General features: G+C 36.9%; 1 protein-coding gene across 2 annotated transcripts in view; it reads left to right on the top strand.

Annotated features, from left to right (window-relative positions):
* Positions 1-21,806, top strand: part of PTPN12 (protein tyrosine phosphatase non-receptor type 12) — a 69,063-nt gene that overhangs the window by 1,005 nt on the left and 46,252 nt on the right. The gene's annotated exons all lie outside the window — the stretch shown is intronic.

Below are 21,806 nucleotides of genomic sequence, written 5' to 3'. Positions count from 1 at the left end.
TCTATTGGAGAATTAGAGCTTTTCCTGGTTTATTTTAGCTGTTTAATCGGGCTGTTAGGATATCTCGGGAGTTTTATCTTTTGAATTGGTGGTCTGAGCTGTGAACAATAAATTTATTGGGCAGATGTTGGTGGCACTTTTCAATGTCATTTAAATACATAATATCAAAATGCAGTTTGACCCACAGAAGAGCTGAAGGAGAGCGGGTTAGTACCCGCTGTATCTGTCTTTGTAGCTCGTTTTATTATGCGTCGCTCTTTGGGATTGGAAGAACATCGTTAGCTCTTTCAGCTGTCAGTCTGTGCTAGTGGTCTGGGAAGCAAAAAAAAAAACTCAATGTGTAAGTGTCGCATCGGAGATTGTCTGAAATGTGGGGAGGAGGCCGCGGATGTTGCGCAAGGCAGAGGGGCGTTGGGAGCGCTGGCAGGTCCAGGGGTGGAAGAGGAAGTGGACTTTGGGAAGTAACGAGTTCATCCAGGGTGGGGAGGGAGCCCGTGGGAAATCGGCCACGCTCTTTGGGCAGGATTTTGCAAATACTAAAAGTATGCTGCTGAAACATCTGAGCGTGTGGGAAAGGAAGAGGGAAAYGTGAAATGAAGAACGGCATTGGGGCGATAGGACACTTCTAAATCTTCACAGGAGAGCTTAAAGGTTACAAAATTTGACAGAAGCTTTTCATTAAGTCATAGTTTTAGTAATTTAATTGCTATTTAACACGAATTGACATCTTGCCTYGTACTGATGAGTCTGTCTTGTTCATGTAAATTACAAAAAGGCTGGCCCAGACTAATGCAAAATGCGGGACATTTTTAATAATCTTTGTGTTAAGTACTTTGTTCTAGATCCCCTAACCCGCTTCTACTATTTCATAYCTGAAAAATATCCTGATGTTTTAGCTTTGTTGTAGTAAAATAATATACAATACATGTTTTGTCATTCTTTCTTTGAAACAGGGGCATCTCTGTATGGAAAAATAGCTTTTGTTTCAATTTCTCTATTTGACAGCATGTTGTTTCTGTAGCTTTCAACTGTATAGGCAGTGAGTTTTTCCATAGCTTTCCTGTAGCAGCAAGAAAAGAGAATGCTGGTAAAAATTAGAAAATATTTTTTTAGGAACTAATAGGCAAGACATTTCAGGAGAAAGATGTATTACCTGAAAGAGTAATGTTAAATGTTTTGGGTGGAATTGTGTTCAAAATGCCCTTTGTCCTCTTAATACTTTGTATTTCAAACTTTCATATTTGATTTTTGTGCCAGAAATTAAAGGAAAACCAGGAAACTAGAATGCTGATCTTCAGCTCTATTATTCTCCTTTATCTAGTAAAGCAGACACAGATTAGTGTGGTGACAAGAATCATAATTTATTGGGATTTTGGAGGTATGTGTTTTGAGGTGTATTTGGCTGTCGTAACAGAGTCATGCTTAGGTCCTCTTTGAAATAATTGAAAAGGGAGAAGAGAGGTGAAGWGGATATAAGTTTCAGTGTTCTGTTTACTTAAAGCATTGGTAGATATTTTTTGAGGTGTGAGAAGGGAGGAAGTTGTATTTTCTCATTTAAATGCAGGATGTACTGTGACTGTTAAACAGTGGCAAGTTTGTGGAATAGGAATTGCTGTTACTCATCGCTTCATTTCCAAGTCAAAATGGAATCTCAAATACAAATGGAGTAGTGGGTGAATGCAAATGAAAACGCATCTTTACCTTTAGGTCTTTATTGCCTTTGAATATGTTGAGTAGTAGGCTTAGAGAGTTGTATGTAGGCCTGAGTGAATGAGCTAAAAGTACATGATGCGTGCCAGGGAGTGCAGAAGGAGAGRTAGAGAAGCTAGAGGTGTGCACAGGTAGGCTGATAAGCCTGGGTGATTGCTATTGAAAGTTCAGAGTGTAGATGACTAAGACTGCAATTTAATAATGCTATTGACATACCTAGAAACAACTTCTGCTTGGAAGGAAAGTTGATTATTACCCACTCCACCACTGCGTCCCCACTTCCCCCATGATAGCAAGATATATTCTGTAATCTGGGCACCAGTAGCAAATTTTCAGTTACTGGAAATCAAATGTAATTAATTAGTTTGCACTAGGAAGTAACCAGGACTTATTAGTAGATCACTTCAATACTTTGGGTGTGCACAGTTAGGATTAAATGAAGTGGATAGCTTGAAAACAGGACAGACGTGTCTGTGTGTCAGTAATAATATATATGTGGACATGGGGGCAAGTGGACTTCTTCCTAAAATAGTGTAGGTTAGGATTTTGCTGCTGTGGTTGCAGCACATGAAGAATATACCTTTTCCTGGGTTTTTGCTGACATTGGTATTTGGGCAGAAGGAAATAAGTATAGATTACTTCCTCTTGGTATTTTGTACTGTATGAATATGAYCAGCATGGTCTAGGTTATGATTTTCTTTTGTCATGAACATGTGTCTCACATCAAACAATGGTTGGAAGTCAAAGTTCCATATGGAGGAAAAGAAAACAGCTTTTCTAGATTCTAGAATTTAGAAAGACCTTGATAAATATTATTTGTTGATTTCTTTTTTATTTTAATTTACCCACAATTAACACTTTTTTCCTTATGTGAATATGCAATGACAAAAGCATTCTGACACTCTTTTCTCTTGTTTGACGTAGATTGCCATTGTTATAGGAGGACCAAAATATGAATAATATGAAGTTTTACCTTCAAACATCAGATGTTATGTTTCAATTGTTTTGTGGTATATTACAGTCTTGTTTCATCTTTTGAGTTATATATCTGGCTAACCCATTATCATGGAACACAGTGCATGACTGAGAGTGGTTTTTTTTGTGATGGRTACTCTGTAAGAGACCCTCAGCTACTGCTTGGTGTCAAAACGATCCTRTTTAATAACTTCATTGCATCTGGTTACAGGTTTCTTTATACCTTTCATTCAAGCGGGCACAAATAACTAACTCAGCTGAATATTGTGGGTCTGTTTCTGTACAATGTGTCTAAGCTGAAACTTTTAGGTTCGGAGACAGTAAAGTAGTCAAGGTGCTGTTTTCTGAAATATGAAAGGGAATTTGAATAGATCTGACTTGAAACARGTAAAAAAGTAGTTTCTATGCTTTTTACATCTAGTTGGTTTAATTTTTGATATTTTTATATTTAAGCACTTCTGATTGTTTTGTGAAAATGCTATTTTAGAAAAATGGGAGATTGAATGTGCTGCACTTGTAAGGATAAAATGTAGCTCATCATAGGAAGTGCTACACCAGATGTTATAAAACTTGCTTTCTCTGTTTTTTGAGGGTTTTGTCTTTCTTTTGCTTTTTGGTGTTTTCTTTCCAGGAAAAGGTACAATTTCTAAATTCCTAAAGCCTGCTTAAAATGAATTAACAATCTACATTATACTAAATCACTGATTAAAACTACTAAGATACGTAGGGGAAGTTCACGTACTGATGCCAGTCATGACATAGATTTTGTTCTGATTCTGGAACATCATCAGRGATACCAGAAGTACTGTATTCAACTGTAGCACTTCAGAAATGCCCCTCTTAAAACCTTGTCTGTGTATTAATTGTGCATTTGCATAAGCCTTTCTGATTCAAATACTATCAGTGCACCTCTTGAGTATCTGTGAGGATAACTTTCAAATTCATAAGGCAGGCATATAATCTGGAAATTTATAAAACTTTTATCTTTTTTTTTGCTATCTCTACATTTTTTTTTCAAGATCCAACTGTATAGACAATTTTGGATGTGATGTTTTCTAGTATCTCTTTAATGAGTTTCATGCTTGTAGTATATAGCTAGAAAAACTAATTCTTTGTCGTATATGTTATAAAATCCATGCTGTCTTTTCAAGAGAAATTATTTGCATCTGTAAGGTTAAACTGGGAAAAATGGTGGAATCAACTAGATGGTAAACTGTTTCTTGACGCTTCAAAAAAAATCTTGTAAGCACAGGTTTCTGTGGAACTCTTGTAATTGGGCTCTTTTGAAGAAACATCAACTTTTTGGGGCATTTACTTTCCTTAAAGTGCGATAGAAAGAGTAATTGCCTTGGAGAAAATGACCCGTAAGTGTGGTGTACAGCTGTTCAGTTATAAGAAGCTCTGCTCTTAGCAATGTGTTAAAATGTCATAGACAACTGTCACTTTAGGTATGCCTTGTGGATTTTTATCATTTCAGGGTTAAATAATGGATCTGTTAGTAGTCACCTTTCATATTAAGCTTAAATTTGCATATAAATGTATTTTTAAAGTTTTGGTTCCATTAACTGTATTTTAGGTAGATGCTGTTAATTTGTATGTGGGGGGCACACACCAAAACATTACTTCATTGTGTCTGGCTATAGTCATTGAGGCCATTCATAAGGCTTCTTTTACAAAAAAGGACTAACTAAATCTGGTTGGAGCAATGATGTGACTAAATAGTCATTTCACTGAACCTAAACTTCAGACACTTCTGAAATTTTGTGAAATACTGTTTATTAAACATTATGTGAAAATACAATTTTACATGAACAATCACTGAGTTTAAACGTTCAGCTTTTTTGTCCCCTTCTGAGGAAATGAGTGCCATTCCTGTTGCTTCAAAGATGCCATTCTGAATTTTCATAGAGGCAGTTGAATACAGCTCCAAGCTGCTGTATTGACCCTGGGGTATAAGAACTTGCAAACCCTGCCTAAAATTGCATTTCTTTCAGGCACRTGAAACCTAAACCAAGTCAGTTAGGCAATGCCCTGGGTTGTGTCAAAGAGCTTGTGTGGTAATAAGTTCTGTTTGCTCATTTTGGAAGACAGCAGTGTGTAAGCTACTGTTCKTATGGAATAAAGGATTGTGTACGGATTTTGCAGAAGGTTAAAGAATCGTTCAGGAGGAGCAAATGGTAATGTTGACCTTGCACCTCGTGGCATCCTACATGCACTCCAAATAATTTAAATAGTATGTTAAATACATAYTTTATTTTTATTCTTACCTCAATTATACAGCACCTTTTACTGTATTTAGTTATACATATATATATATATAGATTGATACATGTCAATAGATAACTRTGTACTATTTATACTAGATAACGTGTCTCATGTGACCATAGTTCATCAACCATAGACTCTAATCTATAGTTGTGGGGATCCAGGTATATGCTTATATATTTGTATATGTATGGCTATATGTCTGCGTACTGCTCTGCACATACGTGTCATTGATCTAGTGTACAAATTTCTTGAATTGCATGTAAATCACTTTAAAATTGCAATAGGTCCAGGGTGTTTTTCCTTGATGCTGTTATAGCTAAATAAAAGTTATCAGGTCTGAAAGCAGGGGGAGGTTAAGCTGATATTTAGATGATCTAAAACATTTAGATTATAAGTGCAACAAAAGTCTGAGGCTTCTAGATTAATCTCTTAAAACCATTGGTTTGTAATAAACAGAAATTGTTTTATCTTCCTCACTGTTACTATTTGAGGTGAGTGGATTTTGCATTGMGTGCTGCTACATTTTTACTGTAGTATGCTTAGTACAAAGGACATTTTGGCATACAAAAAGTGAAACTATAGGTATAGAACTGATATCAGAAGGTAGATGATATTTTTTTCTTGGTCTTATAAAACAGCTTTCATTTAAGGAGAAGGATCAGTGTTAAAGGTCAGATAAGGAACTGAGTAAATCACAGGTTCATTAGGTAGAGCAGGAGCTCTTTCTGCCATTAGGAAGTGCAGTATTTGTATGCTGGTGTTTTCCTCAAGCTGTTGTACTCCACAATTGCTATGGTTATGCCAGCACAGGCTTGGATAACTCAGCTGTGTGTGTGTTTGCCCTAAATGAAGCATGGACATGCATTTCTTTTTCTGTTAACTAGCATGTGAATGTTGCAGAGAGATTAAGCTCTTTGTTTTCCTGCTTTATCTGGCAAAAAAACTTGCTAATATAATCTTAACTCATGAATTATTTGTTCAAATTTGAGCGATCAGAATGTGTTTATGAAAKGGGAGCACTCTGGTATGGCTGTGGAGTTTTTGATCTGGAACCTTGAGCCCCAGGGAGCAGCTCTGTTGTTGGAATTCTTCTGGAGTCCCTCTGCGTCTTCAAGAAACCAAATTGTGTTCCGACCCGGTGCTGATGACACGAGTGCAAAGCCAATAGCTTTACTAGGGAAGTTGAGAATGCAGCAAGGTAAGGAAAGAGTTGTAGGAGCAGAAGAGCACAGTCAAGTCTGTCAGGCTTTAGGGTTGTCATTCTGGGTTGGAAACTTGTTTTAAAGTATCTCTGAATACTGGTGTCAGGATGCTATAGTCACTGAAGTTTGCATAGGAGAGTTATGGCTTGTGTCCCTGAGGGCCTTGTTCTAGCTACCCTTTTGTCATCAACTTTAGAATGAAGAAATTCTTACACAGCTAAAAAGATCAAGTAGAGAAAAATGTTTCCCAAAAGGTACCAGAAAAATAGAGGTATAAATGGATGACCTAGTTTAGTTGACCTAATTTTTGCTCCTATCTGTCCTCCTACMAGCCAATACTTTTAATTTCTTTAAAAGGCAATTTTATTGGTGTTAATTTATGGGAAGACTTAAAGGCAGTGTTGTCCTAATGGAAGTGTCTTGTGAAAGTAAAACCTAGAAGAATAGAATTATCAGCTCTAAAAAGTAGTAAGGCAGTTACTTCATTGGRGAAAACATCTGGCTATTAGAAGAGGGCTGAAGCTATGAATGAAGTTGCTTCATGGGCTGCACATGTCATTAGGAACAAAAGCAAATAAAGAAACATGTTTCATTCATTCAGATTTCTGGAAGGAAGCATCAATAATTTTGAAGGAAATCCTACCATAATGCTTCTGACAGTTAATTTTCTATATTAGTTTTACTYCTGAGCTCCCTTAGTTCTGCAGAAGGAATTGAATTGCCTAGTGTTAGGAATKTGCCAAGGGCAACTGCATGACTAGACTCAAAGTTTTAAGTGCTGTWTGGATTGGTTGGATTGTTCAATTTTTAATTTGCTATGATTTGGAGAAATCTTAACATGGTTGTTAAGTTGTTAAGGGTATCCATATAACTTGTGTTCCTTACTTTTTGGCAGAAGGGCTATGTGTTTCATTTTTTCATGTTGGAGAGCAGGCCTTGATTCCTAAACATTACTGAAATTTATTAGTTTTAATTGCCTGATCTTTGCTATGATTTTTGGTGTCTAAAGTCACAGGTTGGAAAGCATCAATCTCTAAGGGGAAATTAACTTAGTTAAAACCATATTGCTGTAAAGAATGTATTTACTACTTTAATCTCTTTCATTYAGTTATGACACTGAACTTGTCATTTTTAAACAATCTTTTTACATTAWCTTCCTTTTTATGTAGTCTTGTAAGGTGTCGGTGGGTTTGTTTTTCTAAGGTCACAGTACAGAGGTGTCCTTTTGAGCAATTTTACATCCTGCTGCATTTGTYCTGCTGTTTTGTCATTCTTGCTGCCTCATGTGGATGACATCTGCTTTTTGTTTTTCTTCTGAAAATACACAAATGTTCTGTACTCTTTGTGATCACAGGAAGAACAGCTTCTGTGTGGATCAGTGAGAGAGTGGGGTTTTGGGGATCTGGAGAGGTAAATGACAATCTTTCAGCTGTGCACCTCGGCTGCAGTGGGAACAAGGGACCAAGGCTTGTTCCTCTGGGCAGCTAATACAAACAATCAAGGGGAGGCTGAAAGAAATGTGGTACATGAGTGATGTCCTATGTTCCAGCTGTTATTGAGGTTGGGCACTCAGCACCTCTGCTATTGTTGCTATCCTTGCTATCTTKCATATTTGCTTTAGGGTCAATATCATGGATGAGAAATTAATTTCTTGTGCTGAGCTAGATTAGTTCTAGGTTCTGGTTTATGCATATTTTTCCTGGACTTRCTGGCATGATTTCCAGCTACTTGTCACATTGGAGAATCTCAGGGGCCTATTCCAGAATTTTTATATTGTTTTCCATTGTTGATTGTATTTTTAAATACAACACGTCTTCCATTATGATAGCATGGCATTATTTTTATTCTCCTGATAGTTATTGGAAGACACAGATACCTTTGAACAACTGGGTTTCAAACTGAAAGGATGTTTCATGGGTTTCCTGTCCAAGTTCAGAGGACTTGTCAGTGTAGRTTATGCATCATGTTTAAAAGACTGATTGCTGTGGGAACTGCACTGCTCTTGAGAAGCCTGAATAGTGTTCCACTCTGTCCTAAATGTTTCACTTCTTATTTGACTGTGTTTGACTCTGTAATGCATAAGCCTGTAATGGAACAGTGTCTTTTTATCGTGAAGTGTTCTGGTAGCACGTGTGGTGTGGCTTCCTACTTAGACAAATGTTCTTACTGTCCAGTTGTCTCACTGCACAAAACTGAGAGACCAATAATATAAAAACCAGAAAAGACAGAGAAGAGCAAGTGATAGGAATAGTGCACKGCACTTAGATTGTGGATAGACTGGGTTGGAAGTTGGTGATTGGCTGTTCTGTGAGTGATAAAATTAATCATGGAGATGTCTCAGTGGTAAATGTGTCATGTCCTGCACATTTGCAGTGCAGAGCTCTTTTTTTACTCTTTTTACACATGTAGAAAATAAGTCTTAATTCTTCCTTTACTTTCTGCTTGAATCTTTACCTTCTTGTATGGGAAGCAGGATTACAATTGTAAATGATGCTTTCATTATTACTTATTCCCTCATGTATATTCTGATAATTTTAGCAAATAGGTAATTGTTAATTGAAATGAATACAGTTGTCCAGTAGGAGTACTCAAGGGAAACATTTACCTCAAAATAAAGCTGGAAAATGAAACACTGTTCTGGAGGGAAGGGCGTATGTAGGTTAGTTGAACTGCTTCAAGAAACTGAGAATTCCTGCTCTGTTGAATTAATTATGAATTGCCTATAGGGCAGCAACCCTATTGCACAAACTACTAAAGGAAGGAAATAATCTCTTAGATACTGTGAATGTCCCCAGATAGCTCTAAGTATTCAACAGTTACTTCTAAGATTTCAATTTTAATAGTTTAGGTGGTTACACAAAACTGTGTGGATTTTTATTATGACCAAATTATACTGTAAAATTAATTGAAACTCATTTTGTTTCAGTTTGCATAAACAGAACTGTGATGTTAATGAACATATAGGGAACTGTWTGTGGAGAAAAAAGACTGATTTTAGGCAGGTAGAAGGGACTTGCAAAGTACTACAGGCACTCACTGGAATTTACTTTAGTAAAGAAATGTGGTGTTTTACTGATGCTTTATATTTCTGTTATTTCTGCTTCATGAAGACTTAGGCCCAGAAGGCAGAAATATATGTTGTTTCCTTTTACAGCTCTTTGCTACAGAAGTGCTTTAAGTGCTCCACAGGCACTTAAAGCTTTGGACATGAATCTGCTTTTCAAATGGAATGCTCTGAAATAAGTTGTTATTAAGCTGCAGGTTAAGCCCTATCACAACATTTAAATTTTCCTTATAAACAGAAGAACTTTTCCAGAGGCTATTCCACAGAACTGGTGTAGGAATTGCCCTGGCATTCTGTAGTAACACTTCTACAGTTGCTTCTTCAAATGGGGCTCTATATTTTCTTAATATTTTGATTAAGATGATGAAATGTGAGCTCTCATTTCTTTTCCCTTTTGTGGTGAAAATACAGCTTGCAAATTATCTAAGATGTCAACTTCCTATTTTTGTTGTTCTGAAAAGAGTGGGTGAAACTGTGGCAGAGAAGCCTAGTTATATTTTTTACAAATTATAGAAGTCTATAGACTGTTGATAAATTATTTAAAATGAGAGACYAATAACATTGAAAAAATGTGTGTATCCCAAAGTCAGCAAGCTGTTGCCATAAATCAATGTGATTTCCTAAAGGAAAAGAAGATTTCCTTCTAAAATGGTAGCTAATTCTATAACTAATTCTCAAATGGAATAGCCTGAATGCGAGCTTGCATTTGGTACCTTATACACGATCAAACACTGTAGTACTTTTGGTGCAAAGCTATGGCTACATGGCTTTCTGGTATGGCAATTTAAAAAGCATTAGCACTGTTTAGATTTGTGATCGTGTGAAAATGAAGCCAGCATCCTGTTTCTCCAGCCTTGCAGCATTCATAATGGGCTTCCCTTCCTGTATTCAGAGAAAAAATACTCCCTGTCTGGTACTGTAAGACGATATGATCATCCAGTGAAGAAAGTATGTGGATATAAAAACCTCAATGGTGATGTTTTTAGGCCTTATAGACAGAGGAAACTTCCCAATATATTAAGTGTATGTGATGCCAGGATATGTTTAGAAGTGAGAAAATGAGCAAGGAAGTACAAAGGGAATTCAYTGAAGAGCTATAAGTAGGTAGTGAACTGATTTATTTATACAGACAGCATTTTTTAACTAAAAATGACCATGATTTTTTTTGTCAGATCTTTTAGGGCATGTCAGGGAGGCACTGGAATTGGCTTTTGTAAATAAATGCAAAAATGTGTTTCTATTCTTTGAGTGCCATATGCTTTAGATTTTATTGGGCTGTTATATTACTTACCACTTTAAAACCTCCAGAACTTGATGCTGAAGTCAGACTTTCCCAAGTGATGTACTGATGGTGTAGATGGAATAGTTCGCAGAGAATAACTGAATAAGATGAGTGATAACAAAGCAGACAATATTTACTTTTTATCTTGGGGTTGTCCCCCACCTTTCCCTGCTAACAGATTCTTGTTAGTGTGATACTGGAATCTGGTGTTTGTTGGTGACAATTGAGGGGGTGGAATGTTGTTCTTATGGGAATGTAGCTGTATTGRTTTTGCATGGCCAAATTTTGGTAGCAGGTGGGGGCTTACAGAGTTGGCTTCTCTGAGAAGCCACCAGAAGCTTCCCCCACATCCAACMGAGCTCATGCCAGCAGCTCCAAGATGGGCCCACCGGTGGCCAAGGCCAAGCCCATCAGTGATGGTTGCAGCACCTCTGGGAGGCATGAAAAGTTTTTTTGTTTGCTTTATGTGGTTTTTTTTTAATATTTGTTTTACTTTTCATTATTTGTTGGTAGTAAATTCAGTTAWTATCCCAAAGTCAAATCTACTTTGGCCATTGGTGATCTCTCTCTGTCCTTAACTCATGAGCCTTACGTTATATTTTCTCTCCCCTGTCCAGTTGCAGAAGGGAGTAGAGTGGGCACCTGGCACTGCAAAGTCACCCCACTGCAGTAGCTTACCAACTGCATATGCCTGAACTGCAGATGAGTTTGGATGGAGATACCAACTTTCTCTCCTTCCTGTGGTTGGTAGGCTTAGTGGGTATATGATTGTCATATTGTGTGGAAAGTTTACAGAAAACCTTCTAATTTATAAGCTGGTCTTGAGAAAACCTCCAGAAACAAGTTGGGTAACTTTGGTTATGCAAGGTGTATTGTGAATTGTAGGAGTATCTCAAAGGCCACGGAGGAGGGATTTTTGTAGAAGAAAAGATAGAAATRGTTGCTCATGCAAGCTTCCTTTTATATTCATACTCCTGTCTTTGATTTGTCTTTAGCTTATTTGATCTAGCTTCTGGACATTAAATAAAGAAGCTGTCCTTCAGGAATTCTGTATYTATGTCAGCTAGTTGTTGAATCATCCTACGAAGTGTGTAGTTTTCCACTGAGCATAGTACTTCTGTCAGATCTTATGCAAATTGAAACATGTATTTTTGATCKGTATCAACTCTGTTTTATTTTAATTTTGCTCCTCTCTTTATGTTGTGGTTGGATTTTACTTTTTTTTCCCATTTCTGCCCTCACCTTCACTTTTCTGTTTGTGCTACCTTATCCCTGGGCTGCTTGAACAATTTCCTTGTTTTTTTAAATGTGTGGTTTTTACTGGTTTTGGAYGACAGAAGCCATTGCATGGTGAGTGGAAAACCATGTGAATCAGTTTCATATGCCTCTTAAGTTGCCTTGCTTCTAGACTAGAAGCTCTTCAGAAAAAGCATTAGCTTTATACAGGTTGTCATGGATTTAATGAACTGAAGGTAAACTATTGTCTACAGTATAGTTTGGTACTCTTTTAAGCTGTGCGAGTATTGCATGAGCAGTTKGTGGATTATAAGAAGATGTATGTGTAGGGGTTTTGTCTTTTTTCTTAATTCAATGGTCAAAGTAGAACTGGCTGRTCTGTTTGGGTGTTGGTTGTAAATGTGGAACAGAGTAGCTTTTACTACATCCACATATTTTACTGACCTTGATATCCTCTTAAAGAGAAAGTTAAATTTATAAATGTTACCTGGCTATAAGTCTGTTTGTTTTTGTTATAGTCCGTTTTTTAATGATTATGGACAATGAGATTTAACCAGACTGGCTTAAAATGTTCTTTGTAAGAATCTTCTTCCAGTGTTCCTTATGAATTTTCCTGTTATGGTGTGTTCATTTCACCAGGAATAATATTTCAGGATTTGTACTGGACCAGGTAATATTGGTTATGGATCCCTTTCCTCCAAAGCGGAGCTATAGTGTTGAGCTGTTGTCTAAGCTTGGTTATTACAGAGATTCATGGATAGCGAAGCCTAATTTGAGTATTTAGAAATAAATGTTGAGTCCTACACGGAATGCAGTCAGTATTCAGAGGAATAGCAGTGCAGCTTCCACTGGGGCAGGATGCAATCTTCTATTGAGTGGTGTACTTGAGTGTGCTCACATCCTGTGCTATTCACCATGATGCATCTATAAGAAGCACTTGCATCCTGATAAGACATTGTGATACTTCACTGCTCCTGTGAATTGATTCACTTTGGCTGTAGAGTATGTGTTTCTGTATTTTGCATTTTAAAGCCAGGACTTAGCAATCCTCTGTGTCTCATCCTATTACTTGTCATGCAGTTACTGTCTCTTTAGAACAAATGTGTATTCCTGTCTGGGCTTATTAGCATTAATAGCTGTGCTGGTTGCCCAGTAGAATACTGATGCACAATGCTAGAAACTGGGGATGAGAAGAAGGTGGCCTTTAAGGGAAGTCACAATGCAAGRACTRAAGAGGGCTTTGCCTTTAGAAAAATGCTACTGTTCCTTAAAGTCAAACTGCAGCAGCAGATACAGGGATTGAGATTGAATTTAACTGATGTCTTGAAAATTAATTGAGGTATTTTAAAGGTATATCCGTACCTTATTTGGAATGCTGCCCGTTCCATTAAGAAAAACTAAGATTGAGAAACTTTGAGTTTGAGTCCTGCTTAACTGTGCTTAAATAATTCTCCTTGTATTAAGTGCAGGGAGTTGTGGTATTTGGAAAAGGTCATTGTTTCTCCCCAGTCCAAATTTCATGCAATATCTAGCCTATTTTCTAGATAGAAATGCTGCAATAGGGAGTCCTCAACATCTGTAGCAATTTAGAAGTTTGKTTTTTTTCTGACTAAAGGCACAACTGTTTCCACACTGGAAAGCAAGTCGCATAGTTTTCATGGCAGTAAGCAGCAATGCAGTTTGTTCCTTTTAAGCTGTTTAGTGCTATGTACCTTCATTTTTCGCAGGGTGTTTTTCGTTTGTTTGGTTGGTTGTTTTGGAGTTTTTTTTATATAAAAAAGAAGCTCCCACTTTGGTTTACTATTTGCTATCTTTGTGAAGTTTTAGATTCCATTCTTCGTTATCTAACCTTTCCTGAGAGTGGCTTTGATAGATTGGAGGAAGTAACTTTGGTAGTGCAACTTCYTAATTTCTTGTGTTTTATCTACTTATTTTGTCATTTTGAAGAGCARTGATGAGCAGTTTCACAAACTTGGAGATTTAAAATTGGAGAAATTACACCTTTGGATAATGGAAATCTAAGTTCAGCAYTTCATAAAATGCTGTAAAGTGTATGTTTCTTGAGGAAGGTAAAACATTTCAATGGAGAAGGCAGCAAAGAGTAAAGGCTGGGAGAAAACTGTTCCAAAAAAGGAGTTTGTGGAGGTTACATTGCACTTTAGGGAGCTAAACCAGGAAAGGTGTTCATGGCTTATTTGTGTGCATGTTGGCAGCGTGCTGCTCTCTGTGAGTAATGTATGTTGAGCACTGTACTGAGTTGAAAGAGACAGTAAAAATGTGAAAGAAGTTCTACTTGTGCCAGGAGCTGTCACCAGTATTTTACACTCAAACAAGGCCTGACTCTGGTCTCTGCAGGCAGTGGGGCTTTGTGATGCCAATCCAGCGGCTGCCGCTCTTCCGGAGTGTTCACTGACAGTGTCTCACCAAGTCACATTGTTCATTCTGTGGCTTTACTGAAATAGGTTCTGGTTTTCCARAATTAGAATGTGAATTTGACCACAGCTCAGAATTTTTTTAAATGTGCGTGCAAGCAGAGAAAAGAGGAATATTTGACTGAATGCTGAGCTGCTTTCCTGTTCCTAGATGGGCGAGTGTGGGCTGCAGCCAGTGTCTGTAGCAAGTTAGTGTACAGACAGCATTTGCTCTGAGATGAGGAAGGAATCACAATAAAGGAGATTAATGGCTTAGGAAATAAGATTAAAGCAACAGAATTGGAGTAAAAAGCTAAGAGGTGGAAGGAAAACTGTTAAAACTTCATGCAACAGTTAGAAAAAGTCTCTATATATAAGTAGCTGTTATCACTGATGTTAACTATTGCCTCTGGTACAGATAAAACAAACCAGCAGACCCTTGTCTGCAGGGGTGGGGATGAAACTCTGTTCTCACGTTAGTTCATTGTACCAGAAGCTGAACAAACTTGAATTAATGAAGCGTGGCTCATACCAGACTTAAAGAATCTTAAARTTATAAAGAAAGAAACCCTCTATTCTTATCTTATAATCATGTAGATKATCAAAACCTGTCTTTCCTGTATTCCATTTGTTAGCTTCTGCAATATATGATGGAAGGAAGCAGATAAATAGCGGTTTATGCATTTATGGTTTAGCTAGAGGGAAACTTCATTAAAAATCTGAAGTATGCCCTAGAATTGTATCCAAAGGGGTAACTTGCTATTCTCTACAAGACAGAAAAGCCTAGAATTTACTTCAGCTGCTTTTTTTCCTTTTGTTGAGATTTCTTGAGATAAGATTTTCATTTGATCTCACTAACCCTTTAGCATTTGTGATTTACAGGGTTTGGATGGTATCTAAACATGTAGGTACATAGTTAATGATAGTGAAATCAGAATCACTTAAAAACAAAAGAAGTATTGCTTTGTAAAGGCTACTTGTGTGCTGATGTGGTGTGTTTGTTATGTGAACAGAGTAAAATAGTTGAATATTAACAGTTGAGGTGTTTGGTACAATAGAATAATATGAATGTGATTGTCTTATGCTGCCTCAAAAGGATCTCAAAATGTTCTAAACGTTTTTGGGTTTTGGGGTTTTTGAGTTTGTGTGGGGTTTTTTTAGTGCTGTTGAAATTTGAATCTGACACACATCGTACAATAGGTATATTCATAACTAGGAAAAGAAGATGAGTAGATGAATCCATGGATAAGTTCTGTTGGTGCTGAGTACAACTGTATGTGATCARCCAGTAGTGTCAGCAAAGTGGATGAAGATGTGATGTAAAGAAGGCTTATGGGAAATGTTGAAGAGTTGGAATTTGGCCCAGATGTTCCCCTTGTTGCCTTTTTTGCTGTTCTTAAGAATTACTTGTTCATTAAAATTATCAAAACAATTATCTTGGAAAGAGATGGACCAGCAAGCACAGTGTTATTGTAGGGCATATATGCACATGGGAAATAAAACCTGGAGTTATTTCCGTATTGAGGGCAATTTTCTTGAGRTTTCTTTGGATCTGCAGCATAAGAGCAAAAGGGTAAAATTGTCTGAGACTTGCTTGGACAAATAGGATCTAAGYAGAAGACAAGACAGTCCCTTAAAAATAATCTGGTTATAAAAAATGAGCAATTCAGGTGATCATAACTGCAATTGGGGTGATTGGGAGAAAACAATAACATTAATGGGATTATATTTTTATCCTTTCCAGACAGTGCAATACAATCTGCTGTACATGGTGCAATACGTGTATTAGTAATGGAGGAGAAAGATAAAGAGAGAAATTTTCTGGTCATATACTTTACAGTTTCTTCAGAGTATTAAAATGATGTAATGTGTCAAATGAAATGTTCTCATTGTCTAATACTTTATTGTGACTGGTAGATACTGTGAGAATGTCAGGAATGAAATGGAGCCATCCTCCCAGTCTTTCTCAGTGGCAGATTATGAGCAGAAGCTCAGACTGTGTCCCCAGCAGCAGCAGGACACCAGAGCCCATCCCTGGTCAGGACAGTGGCAGGTACTGCTACCTGGCATGTTTCAACAGGCCCTGCACTGCTTGCACTGTTTTACTTTTTTAGTTCTGTGTAATTTCCTTTCATTCAACTTCCTAATTTTATTTTCTTTTTTCTCTTTTTTTTTTTTAAGTTCCTATTTCTAAAGGAAAAAGTTGTGGTGAGGTAGATTTTTTGTTTTTTTTTTTTAGCCTTTTCCTGTCTGGCAAGGATAACAGATGTAAGTGTGCAGTAACTATAAGTGGTTTTTCAGGATGTGTCAGGATGTATCTTTAGGTCTCGTGCTTGCTCATATAAGAATTGATTTCAAGGTGTTTTTGTTGCTAGGGGATCGAATGAAAAATTCTCTAGCAAAATGATCCACAAWCATTTTGAAGATCCAGAAATGTCTTCAAAAAGAAAGAAACCTGTACTTTGTCTCCCTCTGAAATACTTTGTTTCTTATTTTTCAACTTCATAGCCCTCCCAGTCTCCTCCACAAGAACCAAGAGGTTTCTTGTGTGTGCTAGAGGGATCATTTCCTTGATTGAATAGCTTTCATACAATCGTAGGTGTATTAAAATATATTATAAAAACTTGGCTTGCCTTTTCTCACCTTCCTTGTTTGTCTGTCTGCTTTTGTAATGCATGATGGTGCTTCCCCTCTGGCATGCCCATCAGCCCAACCTAATTGGGAGGGGTGGCATTAGTTTACATGTGGTCCCGCAGTCAAATTTAAGGTTCCTTTTATATCAGTATTCTCCCTTTAGACTCAAATTTGGACATCCTTGAAGAGGTCAGGCAGCTGGACTAGATGATTATTTTAGATTTCTCCCAACTGAAATATTCTATTCAAAACTCCTAGTTTGCCTTAATATCTAGATGTAGTGCAGTTGACTAGAAAGACCTTACCCATTTCTTCTGACAGCAGGCACTTAATGTGCCTGAACTTTGACTTTRGCTCTGCCCTTTATTTAGGGTGTGGTGTTTCATGCCTATCACAGAGGATTTCACACTGTGCTGTAATAATTTGCATCATTGCTTCCGAGTCTTTCCTCTTTAAGCCTGATACATATTTTAGTAGAGGTAGAAACCATTTTTGTGTCTTTTTTTTCCCTTTTTTTGTCCAAAAATTTTGGTTAGTGTTTTGGAGTATTTCAGGAAGTAGGAAAAAAATACCTTTATTTTTCAGTGTTTTTAACTACCATTTTCAGCATCCTATTGAAAAATATGGTGTTCTTTTAATCAGTTATGTTTCTCAAAAGAGTTCTTTGTCATGAGCTTCTTAACCCTCTTGGCTTTGTGTCTAGGACTTTATTTGCTCTTTGTCTCTTTCCCACAAATGCTACTGTCCTGGCTGCTTCTGTTGTGGCCCAGAGATGCTTTATAAGAATTTCCTGCTGTACAGTTGGCCTGATAACCAAGGACTGCCAGCTGCCTTACTTCCGTTGGGAATCCATGGTTTTCCTCTGCCCAAGAGGACACTGACATCTAGTGGATGGGTTCTACTGACACAGGACAAGAGAAATGCTGCTTAGTAGCCATCTTTCTTCCAAACTTTTACCTAATTTTTCTTTCATTTAGATCCTTGGGATTGTTAGAAGGAAGGAATGAAAGAAAAAGCCCAGTCAATTTTTATATGACTTCTGCAGTTTAAGAAGTTAAGTTTGTGCAGTCAAAGTAATTGTCTTTTGTTGTTGTTGGATTTTGGGGTTTTTGTTTTTTTTGTTCCTTCAAGTCACTTGCATATGCCCTTGATTGTTTGTAATAAAATGATTCAAGTTATGGCATTGGCTAGTTGTCTTCCCAGCCTGTGACGAACTTAAGTTGCCTGTGGAGCGCAGTAAGAGGCAGATCATAGAATCATACAGTGGTTTGGATTGGAAGGGACCTTAAATATTGTCTAATTCTAACTGCCCTGCAATGGGCAGGGACATCCTCTTGCSCAAAACCCCACCCAACCTGGCACTGAACACTTCCAAAGATGGATGGGGCAYCCACAGCTTTTATGGACAGCCTGTTCCAGTGTCTCGCCAGCCTCATAATAAAGCATTTCTTCCTRATGTCTGTACATTTTCCTAAGCTAWACTTGCCCTCTTTCAGTTTGAAGCCATTCTCCATGTCCTGTGGCTACATGTCCTTGGAAAAAGCCCTTCTCCATCCCTCTGGTTGGCTGCTCTAAGGTTTCYTTGGAACCTTCTCTTCTTCAGGCTGAACAATCGCAACTCTCAGTGGGTGTTCCAGCTTCTCACCTCCGAGACAGACGGWGTCTCTAAGTTGCCCTCAGTTCTGTCCTGTTCTTTCCATGAAACTTGAAGCCTAACAATTGTCTGATAAGCTGTCTTGCAGCTCATCTCAGACATATGTTAGTTTAACTGGGAACCAAGTAGCAGAAGTTTCAACAAAACCACAAGTTTTCCAGGAATGTTCCTCAGCAGGGAACASTGCTTTGAAATCAAACTTTCTGAAAATATTCATCAAAATGTTAGTATTTCTTTAAAGACAAAAATAGACATTTTGTTTCTTAAGTAATAAAATCCACATTTCTTTATCAGAGAAAATAAACACTGCCTAAAGCTTGACGCAGGAGATGCCATGCTTAAGTGTTGCTGTAGATTACTGTTTGATCTCTCGAGTGTTTAAACTATTCTGCACYAGTGCTCATTAAACAATAATGTACGGGATTTGGATTTGTTGACCATCTGGTAACTTTCTAAATGAGGTTAAAATGAGACAGTTTCAAGGAACTTAAATTAGGATTTTTACAAAAAACTTTTTAGGCATCTTTAATGGTTCAAGAGTCATAGAAAGTATAGGCTGACAGTGCTTAGGATGAGGGTGTTAGACTTAAATGTTCAGGGACTGTTTTTGAAAGGAAAMTATTGCTTCCTTGTCCAGAGTAAACATAGTTGGGTTTTTCTCTGAAAGATGCTAATATTTGCTAGCATTCTTTGGTTATTTTGAAAGTATCCCCAAATAAAACCAGACTAATATGACCAAAACCGTTGCCATAAAAAAAAATTCATGTTTTATATGAAGTATCAGAAAACAAATGTAAAAGCTRCTAACTCTTTTTATATGCACTTAGGTAATGCAAGCAGTGGTAGAATATGACTGTTTCTTTGGTAAGAGGAAAATTKCATAAATTTCAAGTTGAATTAGTTTTACTAATTTTAGACCACAAAGAAAATTAAGGTCATACAGTTCATCAAAACAAAAAAAAAATAACACCTTTAACTAATCTGTTGTGTTAAGAAGAGAAACAATTTTTTTTTCTATGCCCTGTTGTCCGTTKAGAATTTATGTTGTCTCATCTGTAGTTTCCCAGCATGCTGGACTTACTACTGAATACTGGTTATCAGTAACTATTCTGTGTCTTTTTTTCCTTGGTGACTTCTAGAAACTCTTGAGTTGCCATTTAGTGATTTGTGGTATGCATTTGTGTTTTCTTCATTTTAATTTCTAGTATACAACTTTGTTTTTGAGGTTTATTCTGTTTTCTTGTACCCTGAAAGTCAATTCTCGTGATTATTGTTACACTCCARTCTTCGTCTCTTACTGTCTTCTGGTTTGTCATCAGATGTCTGTTAAATGTGCACTGCATTGCTGGAGAGATCATGAAGGAAAATGCCTGCTTGGTCTGAGAAGTTTTTTTGAGAAACTCTGCTTGTGAAATCCCTTCAGTCAGATGATTTTTTAAAAAAAATTTTTTCCTTGTAAAAACAAACTAAAGAGACTAGTCTCAACTCAATTCCTGCAGAAGTTCACATACTCTTCTTTTGAATTGGCACCATATCAAATACTTATTTGAAGCTCAGATTGGAGCAACTTCCTTTTCCAAGAAAGGAAGTGGAGTCACATATTCCACATAGATGAGAATTATAGATAAAGATCATGAGGTGGGATCCAAAGGTGTTCCCGTGCGTTTTTGAAATACCTGGAAGTAAATCTGTCATCCAGAACCTGGAGGTGTTGAATAAAGTTGTTTGTATATCAGATAAAAATCCCATCCTATTGTTTACCAAACAAACTACTGACTTGTACATTCTGGATTGTAAATATTAATCTTTTTTAAGCAATGGCAGCTGAGGTTTATTTKAAATTTATTAGCAGCTTGATTGACATGGTGCTTGCCTGAACCAGATTCATTTTACCAGTTGACTTGAGGACCTTTCTGTTTATTGAAATTTGGCACTGTAGTGCACATTAGCTGTGTAACAAACTCAAGTTGTGCGGTACTTAAAAACCTTTAGGTGATTGAGCATATACTTCATATGAGGTAAATTTTTCTTTGCTTTTCAAAACATAAAAATTGCAGAAATGCATAGTAAATATAAAAAAGGCATCATACAACTCTTTGGAAAAGAATTTAAAATTTGAACTGAGGTTTTAATGTACAGAAGAAAATTTATATAAAGACTTTATTTTGTRAGTATGAGTGTTCTCAACATGAGTTTTAAGAGGAGGTACACTGAACATCTTTTACTTGACCCTCTAGGTACAAGCTTTTGTGAGTCTTCAGAATTAAAAATTTCCTCAAAAAATTTTTAAAAGGTTATACCTCAAACTGTTTGATTAAAACAGTATTTTCATTTACTTTATGGTAACTTCACTGTAGAATTCTTGTCTTTGTATCTTGTCAAGATGCAGGCCTGCTGAAGAGGCAACTGTTTCTTTTGTAGCCACTTCTGGATTGGCATGGCCTGAGAATATCTGGGATTAAGTTGCCGTGGAATTCAAATTTTTAGTGATATCTCAAACAATAAATGGTTATGTTGGAGAAGCACCACAGCCTTTTCCTCTTCTTGAAGTGGTTATTGAACAACATATAAGGAAAGAAACATTCTTCTTGAGTGGTAATCCTATATTAATACTGTAAAGTGTACTCTTAGTGGTAATCCTGTGTAGATGCCTGTGTTACTTTTGTAGGAGACAATTGAAKGCAATACAGCATGTATGCAAAAAGATTTAAGGACTTTTTTTAATTCAGTAGAATTGGTGGAGTTCATATTGTTCAAATATTTAAACATTTAACAGTGCTACTTGAATGTTCAGCCATTAAAGCAAGAACTTCAATGAGGAGAAATAATCTAAAGTCATGCGTGGGAATAACTGGTTGTCTGGATTTATTGTTTCTGTACTAGCCATTACTGCTTTGGTTTCATTTCAACAGTTGCTTTGTAGCTCTTTCTGCCAGAATTATGAGAATTTTAGATTCCCTGTCCTTTCTCATTTTGAAAGCAGAATTATGCTTGGAAGGTATGTGCTTCTGAATTACTGGGGACAGATTTGTTAGGCAAAAATTGACAGATACTGCAAATATAAATAATTGCAATGCAAAATTGTTTTGTCTCTCCATAAATATTGTGCCGGTTATTAGCTGGGGTTATTACAGTTGAAATCTTAGTGCAAGTTTGTGACTTTAATGAGACTACTTCTTTATAGCTCTTAAAATGCTATTGAACTCTATCATAAATGGCCTCTTTATAACTAGCACATTCCTTGGCTTCCAAACACAGCCTCAAAGAGGGGTTGAAAATAGTTGTAAGAGTGTTTTCTCCAGAGAGTAGAAATGTATTTTCTATTTGCTATCTTATATTTTTTTTTAACAAACCCGTTGTATGTGTTGCT

Source organism: Malurus melanocephalus, unplaced genomic scaffold (assembly GCF_030028575.1).
Source record: "Malurus melanocephalus ecotype Western Australia unplaced genomic scaffold, MMel_1.1 scaffold_39, whole genome shotgun sequence".
NCBI lineage: Eukaryota > Metazoa > Chordata > Aves > Passeriformes > Maluridae > Malurus > Malurus melanocephalus.
This window is presented reverse-complemented; position numbering and strand designations above follow the sequence as displayed.